Genomic DNA, 16551 nt, shown 5'->3' with positions numbered 1-16551 from the left:
CATGTTCCCTGCATTGGCAGGCAGATTCTCAACCACTGTGCCACCAGGAAAGCCCTCTGATGCTTTTAAGATTCTCTATCTTTAACTTTTGACATTTTAATTATAATGTGTCTTGGTGTGAGTCTTTTGAGTTCATCTTGTTTGTGCTGTCTATACTTCCTGGACTTGGATGTCTGTTTCCTTTAATAGGTTAGGGAAGTTTCCAGCCATTATTTTTTCAGGTAGGATTTCTATCCTTTTTTTTCTCCCTTCTACTTCTGGGACCTCTATAGTACAAATGTTAGTATGCTCAATGTTATCCAAGAGGTCCCTTAAATTACCTTCATTAAAAACTTTTTTTTCTTTTTGCTATTCCCATTGGGTGATATTCACTACTCAGTTTTTTGGATCGCTGATCAGATTTTTCTGCATCCTCTAATCTACTGTTGATTCCCTCTGGTTTATTTTTCAATTCACTTATTGTATTCTTCAGTTCTGATTATTTATTTTTTATATTTTGAAGTTCTCACTGAGTTCATCCATTTTTCATCCAAGTTTGTTGAACATCTTTATGACTATTTCTTTGAACTCTTTATCCGGTTAATTGCTTATCTTCATTTCATTTAGTTCTTTTTCTGAGGTTTTATCTTGTTCTTTTGTTTGAAAAGTATTCCTTTGTCTCCTCATTTTGCCTAACTCTGTTTTTCTATGTGTTATAGGTATATCAGCTACATCTCCCAGTCTTGAAAGAGTGACTTTATGTAGTGGATGTCCTATGGGGCCCAGTATCACAATCTGCCATGGTCACCAGAGCCAGGTCCTCCAGGGGTATCCCCTGTGTGAGCTGTGAGCTCCTCCTGTTGTAATTGGGCTGTGACTGCTGTGGGCAGGCTGGTCGTTGTGGCTGGCCCCTTGGAGTGGGAGTCACTTTGGAGGGGTGCCATTGCTGGCCAGGGATGCCCACAGGGTATGGTGGTTTGGGCACCACTTTGGAGGGGCACCAGTGCTGGCCGAGTTGGCCTACCAGGTGGGATGAGGCAGGGGCAACTTTGGAGGTACTGGGGGTGGTGGTTTGGGCAGGGCTGGTCCTTAATGGAATGCTGAGGTGGGGCATTAGCTAATGTTAACAGTGTTAGCTAGGTTGATAGTGAGTGACAGAAATGATGCCTGCCATTGCAGGACCAGGTAGGAGAAAGAAGAGTAAAAAAAATAAAATTGGTACCTACCAGCACTTTCATCCACAGAGTTCCACCAGATCCCTGCCTCTCTGGCACATGTCCTAAAATTAGTCAATGAGTTTCCTTCTTTTATGACCCAGGTGCTTTTCAAGCTACTGCCTCTGCGCTGGAACTTAGAGCAAGTGAGTTTGTGCATGATCCCTTCAAGAGTTGACTTTCCATTTCCCACAGCTCTCTGGCTTTCCTGGATGTAAGCCCCACTGGTTTCAAACCCAGATATATGAGGGCTCCTCTTCCTTATGCAGGTCCCCCAGGCTGGGGAGCCTCATGTGGAGCTCAGACCCCTCACTCCTCAGGGGCGATCTCTGTAGTTGTGATATCCCTCCTCCTTGTGGGTTGCTGCACTAGGAGTGTGGGTTCTAACTAGACAGTGTCTGTACCCTTCCTAGTTGTCCTGATGTGACCATTTCTTTATATCATTAATTGTGGAAAATCTGTTCTGTTAGTCTTAGTTTGTTCTCAGAGATAGCAGTCTTGTATGTAGTTGTAGTTTTGGTGTGTCTGTGGGAGGAGGTGAGCTCAGGATCCCCTTACTCCACACCCTTGTTATTGCTTTTTTAAAAAATAGAAATAAAGCCTGAATTAAGAAAAAGAATTTTGTACAGTAGCATATGATATAGTATGATCATAAATAGAATTTTATGTGATTAGTTATATATGTAGTCTTGTTTGATTTATATAAGTAATCCTATTTGATTTATCTACAATAGTTGCAGGTTGGTTCCCCAGGAAGCAGGATTAATATGCTGGATGTTGTTAGTGAGAACTTTTGGGATTTACACCCATGGGGAAAGGGAAGGAAGCAGGATTGGGCTGAAGGAAAAATAGGGCTGTGCTGCAATCAGAACAGAGGTCTCAGCCATACCTACGGGGAGGCTGTTCAGAGCTGATCTAGGTTGAAGTAAGGAGGATGGGTCTTTGTACCCTTACATTGATCAGGCATTTGATGCAAGCTGCCCCCAAGTGGTGGTGTAATCTTGGGCAAAGTGATTTATAGAACTGAGAATAATTCCTGGAGAGGACTGACAGCTGAGGGCTGACAGCAGTTGCAGAATAAATTCTTTTAATCTAATTTAACATTGTAACCATGGGAAAATCAGATTTAACTTACAAATTTTAGTTTTACGTTACGGTTTTTAGGAATATTACCCATGGTAAGTGCAAGATCTATTGATATGTGTTCTTTTTTTTTTTCCATTTTTTATTGAAGTAGAGTTGATTTACAATGTTGTGCCAATCTTACTGATATGTGTTCTTACTTAAGGCTCTGGAGTTAAACTATTAAAGAGTGACTTATTCTAATAAAGAGGGTTTTTTTTTTAAAGATTAATATGGAAGCTTCACCTTAGTCTCCCCTGCCTCCACAAATGTTAAGTTAATTCTGTTGAATCACATTTGTAATATCATTCTGCATATGTTGAATACTAAATAAGAATAGTGAATTGCCTTTCAGTTTTTTTAGTTTTAAATTTAGTTTATTCATGGGAATATTCATTTTAGTGCATCTCCATAATTATCTCTGTAATATTTTGAAGAATTCTGATGTCATGCATAATTCTCCATTTTCTTGTCCTGGCTCATAAATTAACTGGCCTATATTAAAAGAATCCCCCCTTCCTTCCCATTCTTTTTCTTGGAATGGAAGCTTAGAAAGGAGAGAATCTGTCTTGGTTGTTATCTGTGCCTTCCTTGCCTCTTGGATAGACTGCTATAATTTATTTTCTTTTGGGCTTTCCCTGAAAGTAATCCAGAAGCAGCAGTATTTATAGAACATAGCAGCTCTACTACTGAACATGGCAGGGGGTAGAGGGGTGGGGGATATCTGGAGCTTGTATTGATTACAAGAACAGCAATCAGGTGGATTGAATTTAGATTTTACTGATTTAATAGTTAGAATAATCTGGACTTTAAATCTATGACCAGTTTGTGAGACTATGGGATCAGTAAAGTAATAGCTTTAGGAACATGGATTTTTATCACAAGCATACTAGTTATAGGAGAGTCTCACACATCTTAAATAGTAAGGTTATACTTTTTGGAGTGTAAATCCACAAGGTCAAAAAAATCAGTAATGATTGAAGCATCATTTTACTCAGCTGCCTGGGACATTGTGAGTAACTTCTTGCTTCATGTACTCCTGATCTTGGTTGGATTCAAATAAGTTTGGTAGATTTTGGTAGAGTTTCTACATTAAGTATTTTCTTCTTCTTCTCTCACTCTTTCTCCTTTCTCTTTGGCTATTTGAAGACACAATCAGAATGGAAGTTATAGAGATGCTACTTTTTTTAGGCCTGCCAAACTTTTTACCATTACCATTAGCAAACAATTTGAACTAATTGACGTAGGGTTCTCTGAACAATAATTCTCACTTCTACCTTTATGTAGCACTGAAGGTTTTGTACCCCTTTGTTCCCTAGGAGATTGCATTTATGAAGTTAGTTCCTTTTTTTCAGGTTCGTTTTGGAAGCACTGAAAACATTTTTGTTACCTGAAATCTGATGAAATGGTCTGGTTTAAACCTGGAACAAATGGATTTTTGTTTTTTCAGTTTAGTTGATGACTTTGTGCCTATGGCATCAAAAGAGATGTTTTTGGTTTCATGTGATGACTGTAAAGTCCAAAAACAGAACCAGAAATTTATCTGCTAGCATTTGCTTATATAGGAATGTTCATTCCCTGAAACTATAGATGTAGTAAATCTCTAAAGTGCTAAAAAGTCTGTATGTAAGTAAAGCAGTTAGCACGCAAAGACACTGTTGCATGTTATAATCTAGTAATCTTTATTCTACCTTGTAGAAAGAGTGACATTGCTTGCTTCTTTAATTCAGGTTTAAGCTAATTTTACATAAAAATGACCCATCTAAAAAAAGAGACCCTAAATACAGTGCTTAGAACAAATTCTGTTCCAAATAATTTATTAACATTGCTATGTTCAAATAATATTGAGAAAACTTTTTTTATTTTGTTATTTTTTAAATTAAAGTATAGTTGATTTACAGTGTTTCAGGTGTACAGCAAAGTGATTCAGTTACATATAGATTGTATACATATACACAAACACACACATATATACATACATATACATATTCTTTTTCAGATTCTTTTTCATTATAGGTTATTACCAGATACTGAATATGGTTTCCTGTGCTATGCAATGGGTGCTTGTTGTTTACCTATTTTATATATACTAGTGTGTATCTGTTAATCCCAAATACCCAATTTATCCCTCCCTTACCCCTTTCCCCTTTGGTAACCATAAGTTTGTTTCCTATGTCTGTGAGTCTATTTCTGTTTTGTAAATAAGTTCATTTGTATCATTTTTATAGATTCTACATATAAGTGATATCATATGATATTTGTCTTTCTCTGTCTGACTTACTTCACTTAGTATGATAATCTCTAGGTCCATCCGTGTTGCTGCAAATGGCATTATTTCATTCTTTTTTAATGGCTGAATAATAGTCTGTTATATGTATATACCACATGAGAAGACTTTTCCATTAAAATTTTCCCTATTTACAAAATAATGTTTGCATACTATGTTTCAACTTACAGAGTACTTTGGCATATTTTTTGGTGATTATCATAATAATTACATGGAATGGTTAAGTCGGTTACTGTCCCTTATCTACAGATGGGTGATCTGCGGCATATGATTAATAAAATGGTAGATCTCACTCTAGTGGTCCTTCTACCACATTGTACTATTTCCCATGGATGATCAGTTGTTTTGATTTAAACAGAATTTCTCTCTATCTCTGCCTTGAACAAGCAAAACCTTTTTTAAAAAGGTAGGAATAGGTGTTGTAGGATAAGAGATGCAGATCTTTTTGAGGCTGCCAAGAACTATAAAGTGGTAAGGTGGTCTGATCTGGGCAGCATATCTATGGTAAGTAGATTATATCAAAATAAACCAGATTCCATGATCAGGAACTTAGCAAGGAAGCAAGAAAGCTTTCATGATGATGGTGATACTTGGGCTGAATTTTGAAACTCCAGGGGGCATACTCATATTGTCTTCTCTATGAATGTTATCCTCTCAAGTTGTGCAACATGGCAGTACTCCATTATGTATTAGGAATACTAAAAGAGAATAGTTATTCGGTGAAGAAGCTCTGAAGACTGAGGTCTTTTATTCTGCTAACTTTGATAATCAGTAAGTCATTTTCCCAGACAGAATCCTTTGGTCTTAAAAGACTGAGGTCAACTCTCACAGCTGTAGTTTCTCCAAGGAAAAATAGTCCTTGTACTTTGCCAAAAGACTTTCACATCAATATTTGAAGAGAGAAAACCATGTCCTACAGTCAAATTGAGGATATTTATGCCCCTTCCAAACACAGAGAGGTTGACTTTTTAGATGGTGAACTGTTTGGCAAGGTGACAGGAGTTCAGAACACCAGACTCCTTACCATATATTCATGAGATTTTTGCACTTAAGTTTTTCTAAATTCAAAATAGATTGTGAAGGTAGCTCTCAGTTGGCTCTGAGAAATTTAAATTATGGCTTAGATCAACTTGAAATATCCTGGGATGATTTTAAAATGATTAATAATTAGCTATAAGCTTTTCATGATGTTATTATTTCTATTGGACACATAAAATCACTCTTTTTGAATAGTTGATGATTTGTTTTGATTTGAAATTATAAATCCCAAAGATAATTTTCTTACCATCAGTGTTGTGTGGTTTGGCAGGTGGTTCTCCCTAAAGATTATTTAAAAGTCTCTTACCTTTAATTGAATATGTTACACAGCATAAAAGTCCACTAAGCAATGCTTCCAAAAATTATTTGCATTTAGTGGGTAATGTATAACCCCCTTTTAGAGTTGATGAACGGAGTCAATAATAGTAAAATAAGCTTAAATGAATTTTCAAGATGCCAAAGAGAAGAATAAATATTGGTCTGAAATGAATTAACAATAAACTTTGTATCTTATTTCACAAAGTATCATTTTAGAGGGAAAAGTTAATGATTTTAAAAATTCATGTTAATGCTAAAATTTTCTTTTGCTTTGCTACTGCTAACTTTAAAATTGGCCAAAATAGCATTATTTGCAGTCTAGGCATAAGCGATATGTAATTTTACTACAGTAAAAGAGGTTGAAGCTCTTGTTACAACCTTGTTGGCCATAGATTACCATCTTGGTATCTTATCATATTGACTTAAAAGTAGGAACACAGGGAAACCAGCATTTGAAGCAGCTTAAGTTGAAATTACATCAGTAATATGCTATAGTAGTCTCTATTTTTTTCTTCAAAAAGATGGGGTATTAGGTATTTTACTAATATGAGAACTACAATATTTTATCCATGGATTAGTATATATTCATGGAGCTAGGCTACAATAAATACTTAATATGAAACTTATTTTGAATATAATTTAATACATGATGGATCAGAAATCCTGATAGGCTCCTGCATTGTCTTGGGTATATCTTTATGAATTCTAGATATTATACATACCATGGGAAAATGCTAGTTGTTTTCATCTTACCTTTTGGATTTTGGATAAACTGGGGTTTGTTATATATTCCTTCTACATTCTTTGATGCCATATTTTTGGAAACAAATTATTTTTATTCAGTGATATTTAAAAGATTCCTTTTTTAAAAAGTTCTCTACTGAAACAGGATAGTTCCCTTTGGTTTTAAAATCACATTTATGAATGACTTATTTCCTGGAGTGAAAATTGTAGACTGGCCTTTGTTTGTCTCTTCCCCAACTGGAGGCAGAAATCTCTAATGAAGTCAATAAAAGGTTAGCAAGAGAGAAATAAACTATGTGATTGGAAGAATTGAGTCCACTAATTCCTGGTATTATGTTAACTTTCATCTGAAACGTGGGATGCTCTTCAAGCTCTATTTCCTATTGTTGAATCAATACAATAAATGTCTATAGAATATGATTTGAGTAGTGTTTACTTTTCTAGATTTATGATTTGATTTTTTAGGAAACAGTCTCAGAAAAGTAGTTAGCCTTGTATAATTTTTTTTGGAGGACAAATAATATTCATTGACAGAATTCTCTCTGGTTTAAAAAAAAACAACAAAGTGAAGTTATTTTTATTAATTTTGATTAGTTAGTTTATTACATTCATTAAGTACATTTCTGTTCGTGTGGAATATTTCGTCTGGCTCTCCTGGCCAGATACTGTGAAGTTGAGGGAGCCAGTATGAGAAAATGAAAATGAACTCTTTCAAAAATCTACCAGAATGATTCCTTCAGGTACACCACCATTAGTTCATACAAAGCAGGTTTTTTGAGTGATAAATACAAAATTACCATGGTAAAAATAATTTTTGCTCAAAAAGATAGAAATGGAAATAAGGTGATGTATTGGGTTAAGGCACCAATTTCTAGCCCAACCAACTTAGATCTTTATCCTGGCATGAATTTGGTGGCACCTCCTAGTCCCTCATGGACTTTTTTCCACATCAGACAAAACCACTGGATGGTTTTGTACAGTCTGGCAAGATTGTTAGTTGCAGTGTTGTAGAAACGGAAACAATTTGGGAGTTGTAGGTTGAAACTGAGGTGCCTGGTTCTATGAAGTGGTATTGGTACTGAGCTTCGAGTACCAAATTTATGTATATATTTAAAACAATTTTTTTTAAGGTAGATGGTAGTGGTGGCTATTTGAGTGCCTTTGGAATACTGAGACATTCAATATAATTGTACATCTTATAAAGAGGAATTTTGGAGCAAGGGTGTCTTGTAAATTCACTGCAGATTTAGAATCCAAACAAAACTCATTTCATGTTTGTATAAACTATTCTAAGCCACCTTGTTCTTACTGAAATTTTTTTTCTCTAGTCTGTAGTTTTTGTTTCTAAGGCCAGTTTCCCCTTTTTCACTCTGGGATTTGTATTCATGGGCCTGCTGAATCACTTCTAAATGGTCCCAAAATAGGTTGATGCTACTCTATTTGATTAAATACATTATAATCTTTATTTGCAAATCATTTTTGAAGATCCACAGATTTCACTAAGTTCTTGGAAGAGCTTACATGGTAGAGAGAAGATATGATCACTACCTTCCAAAAGTTCATTTTAAAGGGGTATTAGACCAGCATGGTAAACTATTAAAAAATATGAAACATTTTATAAAAGAGGTACAGCATTAAGGTTGTATTTTAGCAACTTCTATACATGAAATAGATAAATTTGGAGTTGTTTTGAGGTTATACTCTCTTTCTCTTCTTTTTTTCTTTTTTTCTCTCTTTCTCTTCTGAACTCTCTTATCATTCACTATCTTTTCTGAAGTCTCTGGGTCAAAGGACTATTTGCTTTGTAATGGTAATTTCTCAATGTGTGAATGAAATAAGTAAAATGGTTTTGAATTACAGATACAATATTGCCTTAAAATTTACAATTTCATTCATTTCAAAGTCATCTTATCTAAATGCTTCTCATGTAACTACAACACATGGAGTAGTTTTGTTTGTTTGTTTGTTTCAAGCCTTTTTAAAATTTAAGTATAGTTGATGTACAATATTATATAAGTTACATGTGTATAATATAGTGATTTACAATTTTTAAAGGTTATATTCCATTTATAGTTGTTATAAAATATAGTCTCTACTATGTGTGTTGTACAATATATATCCTTGTACCTTATTTTATACATAATAGTTTGTACTTATTAATCCCCTACCCCTACACTGCCCCTCCCCACTTCCATCTCCCCACTGGTAACCACTAGTTCTCTATATCTGTGAGTCTGCTTCATTTTTTTGTGATATTCACTAGTTTGTTGTATTTTTTAGATTCCACATATAAGTGATACCATGCAGTATTTGTCTTTCTCTGCCTGGCTTTTTTCATTTAGCATAATACCCTCCACATCCTTCCATGTTGTTGCAAATGGCAAAATTTAATTCTTTTTTATGGCTGAGTAGTATTCCATTGTGTGTGTGTGTGTGTGTGTGTGTGTGTGTGTGTGTTTATATATGTGGGTATGTATTTATGTGTGTGATTTGTATATACACACACACACACACATATAGCACATCTTCTTTATCCATTCATCTGTTGATGGACACTTAGGTTACTTTCATATCTTGGCTATTGTAAATAATGCTGGTATGAACATTGGGGTACATATATCTTTTCTAATTAGTGTTTTTGGTGTTTTTTTGGGGGGGATATATATCCAGGAGTGGAATTGCTGGATCATATGGTAGCTCTGTTTTTAGTTTTGTGAGAAACCTCCATACAGTTTTCTACAGAGGCTGTACCAATTTACATTCCCACCAACAGTGTATGAGGATTCCCTTTTCTCCACATACTCACCAACATTTATTATTTGTGTTCTTTTTGACAATAGCCATTCTGACAGGTGTGAGGTGATATCTCATTATGGTTTTGGTTTGCATTTCCCTGATGATTAGTGATGTTGAGCATCTTTTCATGTGCTTGCTGGCCATCTCCATTTCCTCTTTGGAAAAATGTGTATTCAGGTCTTCTGCCCATTTTTTGATTGGGTTGTTCATTTTTTAATGTTGAGTTGCATAAGCTGTTTATATATTTTGGATATTAACCCCTTATCAGTCATATCATTTGTAAATATTTTCTCCCATTCAGTAGGTTGTCTTTCATTTTGTCAATGGTTTCCTTTGCTGTGCAAAAGCTTTTAAGTTTAATTAGGTCCCATTTGTTTATTTTTGCTTTTATTTCCTTTGCTTTGGGAGACAGATCAAAAAGATATTGCAATGATTTATGTCAAATAGTGTCCTGCCTGTGTTTCTCTCTAGGAGTTTTATGGTTTCCAGTCTAATATTTAGGTCTTTAATCCATTTTGAGTTTATTTTTGTATATGGTGTTAGCGAATGTTCTAATTTCATTCTTTTACATGTAGCTGTCCAGTTTTCTGGCACCACTTATGGAAGAGACTGTCTTTCTCCATTGGATATTCTTGCCTCCTTTGTCATAGATTAATTGACTGTAAATGTGTAGGTCATGGAGTAGTTTTATACATAGTTTTTTTTTTTTTTAATATTTATTCTTGGCTGTGTTGGGTCTTCGTTTCTGTGCGAGGGCTTTCTCTAGTTGCGGCGAGCGGAGGCCACTCTTCATCGTGGTGCGCGGGCCTCTTCACTATCGTGGCCTCTCTTGTTGTGGAGCACAGGCTCCAGACGCGCAGGCTCAGTAATTGTGGCTCACTGGCCTAGTTGTTCCGCGGCACATGGGATCCTCCCAGACCAGGGCCCGAACCCGTGTCCCCTGCATTAGCAGGCAGACTCTCAACCACTGCACCACCAGGGAAGCCCTATACATAGTTTTGAGTGCAGTAAATTCTGTTAAATTTTCTTTTACTATTTGGCATTCTTCTTTGCCTTCACCCCTACCACACTCCACAACAAACTCCATGCCAAATCCAGTTAGTGCCTTCCAGTCTGCACTAGAGGCTATTTCATTATTAATCTTATCACTCCTGAAAAATGTGTGATATCTTCATTTAAACGTAAAATAAAGATGAGTTGAGATATGGAAGGAAAGCAGAAGTAGAAGACTGAACACCTTCATTGTTCATTCTCCAAAGCACACAATTTTAACATACCCTTAAAACTTCAGGGAGCAGCTGCATCAATATTTGGTTGGAACTTAACATCCCTAATAAATTCCAACTTCCCAGCGAAATAGAGTTTGAGCAAAGTGATAAATATTAGTATGGTGTCATTGGCTTGGATTAATTTGAAGAGACATACACAGAGGCGATCCTTGGCAGGGATGAAAATATACATAAACAAAAGATATTAAATTCTAAACAGGAAAAAGTGCAAAATATTTTCCCTAAGACAAGAACTGAAAAGCATGGCTCTTTGGGGCTAGCCAGCTACTCTCTGGATCCTGGGAGGTGGGGTCCTGTTGTTTGGCTCTTCCTTTCATATTGCATGCCTTCCATTCTTATGGAATATGCGTTTGAGATAAACGAGGGAAAGAATAGCACTCCTCATCTGACATAATTGTAGACAGGTTCAATGACACACCAGAACACACCACACCACAACAGGATTTAGTTCTCCTATTTGCCTAGATCAGAGAGCTCTTTCTTTTGAGAACAACTAGTTAGAAAGAGACCCACAAAAATGTTTTATTTTCAAGATAAAAAATATTTGTAAATGAGATGATTTCAGTGGATTATTATTAAAAAATATCTGTGCCTTTAATTTTTTGTGATTCCTTGTACTTTTCTGCCTATGAAGCTTGCAAAATTGGATGTATGAAATATATTGACAAAATCTGTAAAGGTATACATTTTTAATCACTTAAATGTATGCTAAAAATATGTCTACTAAAAGTAGGAGCCCTGGTACTAAAATAAAATCTCATACTAACATGAATGGTTTCTTAGCATCACTTTATTGTATGAATGTGTGTGTTTATGTTTGAGCTAGGAGTGAGGAATGCAATGATGAAATTAGGGGATGGAAGGAAGCATTTAAAAAAATAAAGAAACCGAATTAAAATACATAGTTTAATGTTATGACAGCAATTATTATTCCAGACATATTTTCTGAAATAATCTCATACATGAAGAGTATGTATTATTAGTATCATTAAACATGTTCCTAGACCTATTATGATACTAACACAAACTCCAAAAAAATTAATTTAAATGAAGCTGATAATTTTATTAAAATAGCATCTTGGCCATGCATGAGAGAGGGTGTTTGATTTCCTAACTTACTCATTTCCCATGGGTAGAGTAATCCCGATTCTATTTATCCAAGGTGGCTTTGTGTTTTATCTCTCAAGTGGTCACTATTTTGAAACCTAAGTGACTAAGTGACATGACAGGCTAAAGATGAATTTAGAGAAGTCATTTGATTTCAAAGAGTAAAGTACTATCTTTACATTGGTCAAACTTCTTTTCTTGGTTCAGTGATGCCAAATGTGGGTGTCACAGTTCAATTTCCCTTTTGCCATAACGATTCCTTGGTGAGAGTAGAATCATGTCCTATATAGCACAGGCATTAAGTTCATAATGGAAGTTGAAACTTTGGGTGAAGATAAATTTTCCAACTATTTTGGTATTTTGAGGGTCATTCTGCATTCTAGAATTTTGCTCTTTGTGTCCCAAAATCGGTCCCATCTTGGATTATTGCCTTGTCCTTGTACAGTTTTAACATATCCTGTCATTACATCTTTTAACTATTGATATTTACCCAGTGATTCATTTTCATGAAATATTCATGTTGATGTTCACGTCAGTATAATGGTTTTGTGACAGAACATTACCACGTTGCATTGCGACACACCTTTGGGTTATGATGAATCCACAAGAGTGGCCATTAGGACTTTTGCTCAGAAAAATTTTTAGTCTTGGAAGCAATGTAAGGGGCAAAGAACAAGAGGAAAAAACTAGACAATATACTAGATTTGGCCAAAAAACAGCAAGAGCACTCTAGGGATTTCAAATTTGATTTATACCTCTTCTAAAAAAAAAGTTGACTACTTTTACAGTGCTCACGAGACTAAAAGGATAGTGGTTTTGGAAGAAAGGTTATGGATTCTTTAAATTGGCAGATAGAAAAAATTTACCAGCCAAACAGGCCTTCATACTTGCCACAAAATGTTTCATGACACTTCATTTATCTTAACTACATTAGGGCTAATAATTTTTTAGTTTGGCACCCTCCAAGGAAACCTTGTTGAATATTCAGAATAAATTGCGAGGCAGTTCCTAGCTTGCTATTAGTTACATTATAATTCTATAAATATCACCTTTCAGTGGCTGTTTTGTGAATTCAATTAAGTGGGAATCTATAGAAAGTAGAATATTCTTAATTGCTTCATAATCTTTAAAAAAGAGTTATTGTTATTTCTAAATTATGCAGTTTTTACTGATATGAAATTTGGAATTTGTGATTAAGTTTTTATAAAGCAATGAAAAATTTTAACACCAAAATAATGTATTATTATGGTAATAAGCAATAGTCTCGCCCCATTCCTTTCCAGCTGTTACATCTGAGAGTTAGTGCTCTGTCTATAAGTAATATGATTTTTATGACAGTTTTTTGATTTGTCAATTTTATACATTCTCTTTTATTTATTTCTCTTATGGATAACAATTTCACTGATTTAAACCACTGACTTTATGCCCATCTTCCTAATATAGTTAATCATTTTTAATTCTTCTTTTGGTTACCATTTAAATTTTTTTTTAAATAGTATTTTTTCGATGTGGACCATTTTTAAAGTCTTTATTGAATTTGTTATAATATTGCTTCTGTTTTATGTTTTGGTTTTTTGGCCACGAGGCATGTGGGATCTTAGCTCCCTGACCAGGGATCAAACCCGCACCCCCTGCATTGGAAGGCAAAGTCTTTAACCACTGGACCACCAGGGAAGTCCTGGTTACCATTTTAATTTTAAACAATGAATTAACCTTTGTTTCTTATTTATAACTATAAAAGTTAGAAACATCTTTTGCTTTTGCACTTTGTAGAGGACAGTATTTGTGCTCACTTGATATTTTTAATAAAAGTTTGTCGGGAACAGCTTTGTTCAGATGGAACATAGAACACCATGATTACTTTTCTTTTCCATGGCATTTATGTACTGATCTTTGTCTTTCATCTCTTAAGTACCTTTACTCTTTTTTTTTTTTTAACTACAGATAAAAAGGTATAATTTATAATGATACAAGAGTCAATCTAACAGTGTTTAATATATAATTCATGTCTGTGTGATAGCAATAGGTGACTTGATGGATCTTATCTGGCTATATATACTTCCATCTTAATAAGTTCCTACCCAGTGGAAACCAGGTCAATTCAATTTTCTTGGTATTTTATCTGAAATAGCTCAACATGTAATAAGGTCATTATGAAAGTATTTTTTTTGGTATTTATCAGTAAACGTATTCAAACAAATCTTATTCAGTTAATGACAGAATGGAAGGCCTGCCTAGTAGAGCATGGTAACCCAAATGGTTATAATGTATTGTGATTCTGCAAGCTTTTTATTGTTTTCTACAAAAGAAACTGGTCAGTATATTGGGAAAATTTTAATCTAGCTCTTTGAGACCTTTTGAAATTATGAAAGCATTTTGGTTTTTCATATCTTCTACCCTCTAGCCCCTGAGACAGACAGTGCTGGGCTAGTGCCTGAAGGTGATGGAGCAAGTTTAACAGGGTCTCCATAATCATACTTTTTCAGAGGATAAATGCTGGCATTCAATTTTTTTTTCAGAACACTTAATCCCCTCTTATAGACATGTAATGATCACTTATTCTAATATTCTTAATAAATTATTACAAATTGGAATTGGAGAGAAATATGGCAAGAGACATCAATACCTTACTATATCAGAGTAGAAAGTGGTGTTAGACTAAAATAATTCAGCAAATTGGAATATTGATTAGAAACTAGGATAATGAAATATGTTAGGGTACAGATATGAAGCAATATGATTAGAGAGGAAGAATATCATAAACTCCAGAGGGTAAGTAACTGACTATATTTAAGTAAAGTTGGAAGGCCCCTCAGTAATAAAGGAATAATAAGATTATTATGGGTTAACAATGTAGTGTTGTGGTTAAAGCAAACACAATGTAAGGTCATATAAATAAAAATCAAGAATGTGGGAAACTTGAGATTATTTTCCCATTGTACTTGCCACTGGTCAGACCCTTTTGAGAGCATTGTTTCTAGTTCTGGGCTCTACCACTAAAGATGGACATGGAGAACTTGGAGGAAGTTCAGAGGAGGACCACAAAGATGATTAAAGGGTTGACAAAGAAACCTAAAAGAAAAATTTTAAAGTAGCAGGGATTATTATTATTCCAGAGAAGACTTAGAGGTATTTATGTGTAAAGGATGGAGAACAGATGGTCTCAATCTTCACTGAAGGTCAAACAAGAAGAAATCAATTTAACCTGTGTCATGAAGGATTTAGTTAGATATGAGGAAATTTTTACACATAGAATGTTAAAATAAGTGACTATGGGACATGTGAAATCTTTTGCAACACTGTGGATCCTAAGTGATTACATCAGACTGCTCAAAGGGCATTTGAGGCATTTATGATCGTAGTAGCTCATTAAGTAAACCTGCATTTTTTTCATTCTCTTTTTCTGACTGAGGAAAATTAACAGTTAATTCTGACTTATGATCAGTCCTTATGGAAAATATGTTTAGTTGACTTGATAGAGGTAATGTAATTCAAGTTATAATCAATTCTGTTAATAAGACAGTGTAGTATGATGTTCCATTAAATCAGAAGGATAGTCAATATGACCTCTTTCCCCACTTTCTTTAACTAGACCATATTTTAGAATACAAACGACAACTGTTCATTGGTTTGATGGTGAATATCAATAAAAGACAGAAATGATTATGTTGAAGTTTTAAGTTATATTTCTATTTTATATACATATTTACAAATGTTAAGATGCTGTGGTTTTTTTCTAAGAGTAGCCTGTTCATATGCATTTTGGAAACACAGTCAGACTTTCAAAATCAATGTTGTTAAATAGTTTACTGACCACAAATAAAAATTATTTATCTTTTCAAATCAACTACTAAAGTACTGACAAACAGAACTAGACTATTGGTTGCTTGTGGCTAGATTTAAAAGACCCATATACTAACAATAGAAAAATTCTTCTCCCTATTGAGCAGTGCTTTACATGTATATTATGTTTTTCCTTTTTTGCTTTAAGTAGCTTCTTTGGTTTTGAGGTTTTTGAGGAAAAAGACAAAATAAGCTATGTACTTTATTTTAAGGCAAAGAGCTCTTGTGGTCTACCATGTTCTGTAAAACTAAAAGGATGCTATAGTAAAAACTTAGAAAGAAAAAAAATTTGTATGTAGTAAGTGTGTAAAGTTATTTGTATAAACTGTCCTTATATTATAAATAATATAAAATGGACTGATCAATTTTACATTGTTTATAAAGCATTTCCATCCTATGTGATGTCAAAATTAATTTTTAGTACTAAACGAAGCTGTATTTTTTTATAGGCAGGTAATTTGTTTTCTAACCAAAGAGCAACCTATTAATTATTTTATTTTTTTAGAAAACGAACCTTTTTTTTATTCAACAATCTTATCCATTTTTGTTCTAGGTGCTGTGATGGTTGAAAATATTTTAACATTGAAAGTACATGATGTGTTTGTTCCTACAGCTGTGAGGGAATATTGAGATTCTTATTTACTCCCTAAAGAAGAAAATATATAACTCAGGGTAGCATTTATTAATTAGGTGAATTTATTATACTCTAGAACCTGGCCCTTAACCTTGGAGATTTAAAAATCTGATTTTTGTTAGCCTTCAAATCCACTTTTAAAGATATACAATTAACCAAACTTTTGAAACTGATCTGTAT

At 34.4% G+C, this 16551-nt stretch overlaps 1 protein-coding gene across 4 annotated transcripts in view; it reads left to right on the top strand.

Annotated features, from left to right (window-relative positions):
- Window positions 1–16551, top strand: part of ADAMTS6 (ADAM metallopeptidase with thrombospondin type 1 motif 6) — a 271152-nt gene that overhangs the window by 75582 nt on the left and 179019 nt on the right. The gene's annotated exons all lie outside the window — the stretch shown is intronic.

This window comes from Balaenoptera musculus, chromosome 3 (assembly GCF_009873245.2).
Source record: "Balaenoptera musculus isolate JJ_BM4_2016_0621 chromosome 3, mBalMus1.pri.v3, whole genome shotgun sequence".
Taxonomy (NCBI): Eukaryota; Metazoa; Chordata; class Mammalia; order Artiodactyla; family Balaenopteridae; genus Balaenoptera; species Balaenoptera musculus.
This window is presented reverse-complemented; position numbering and strand designations above follow the sequence as displayed.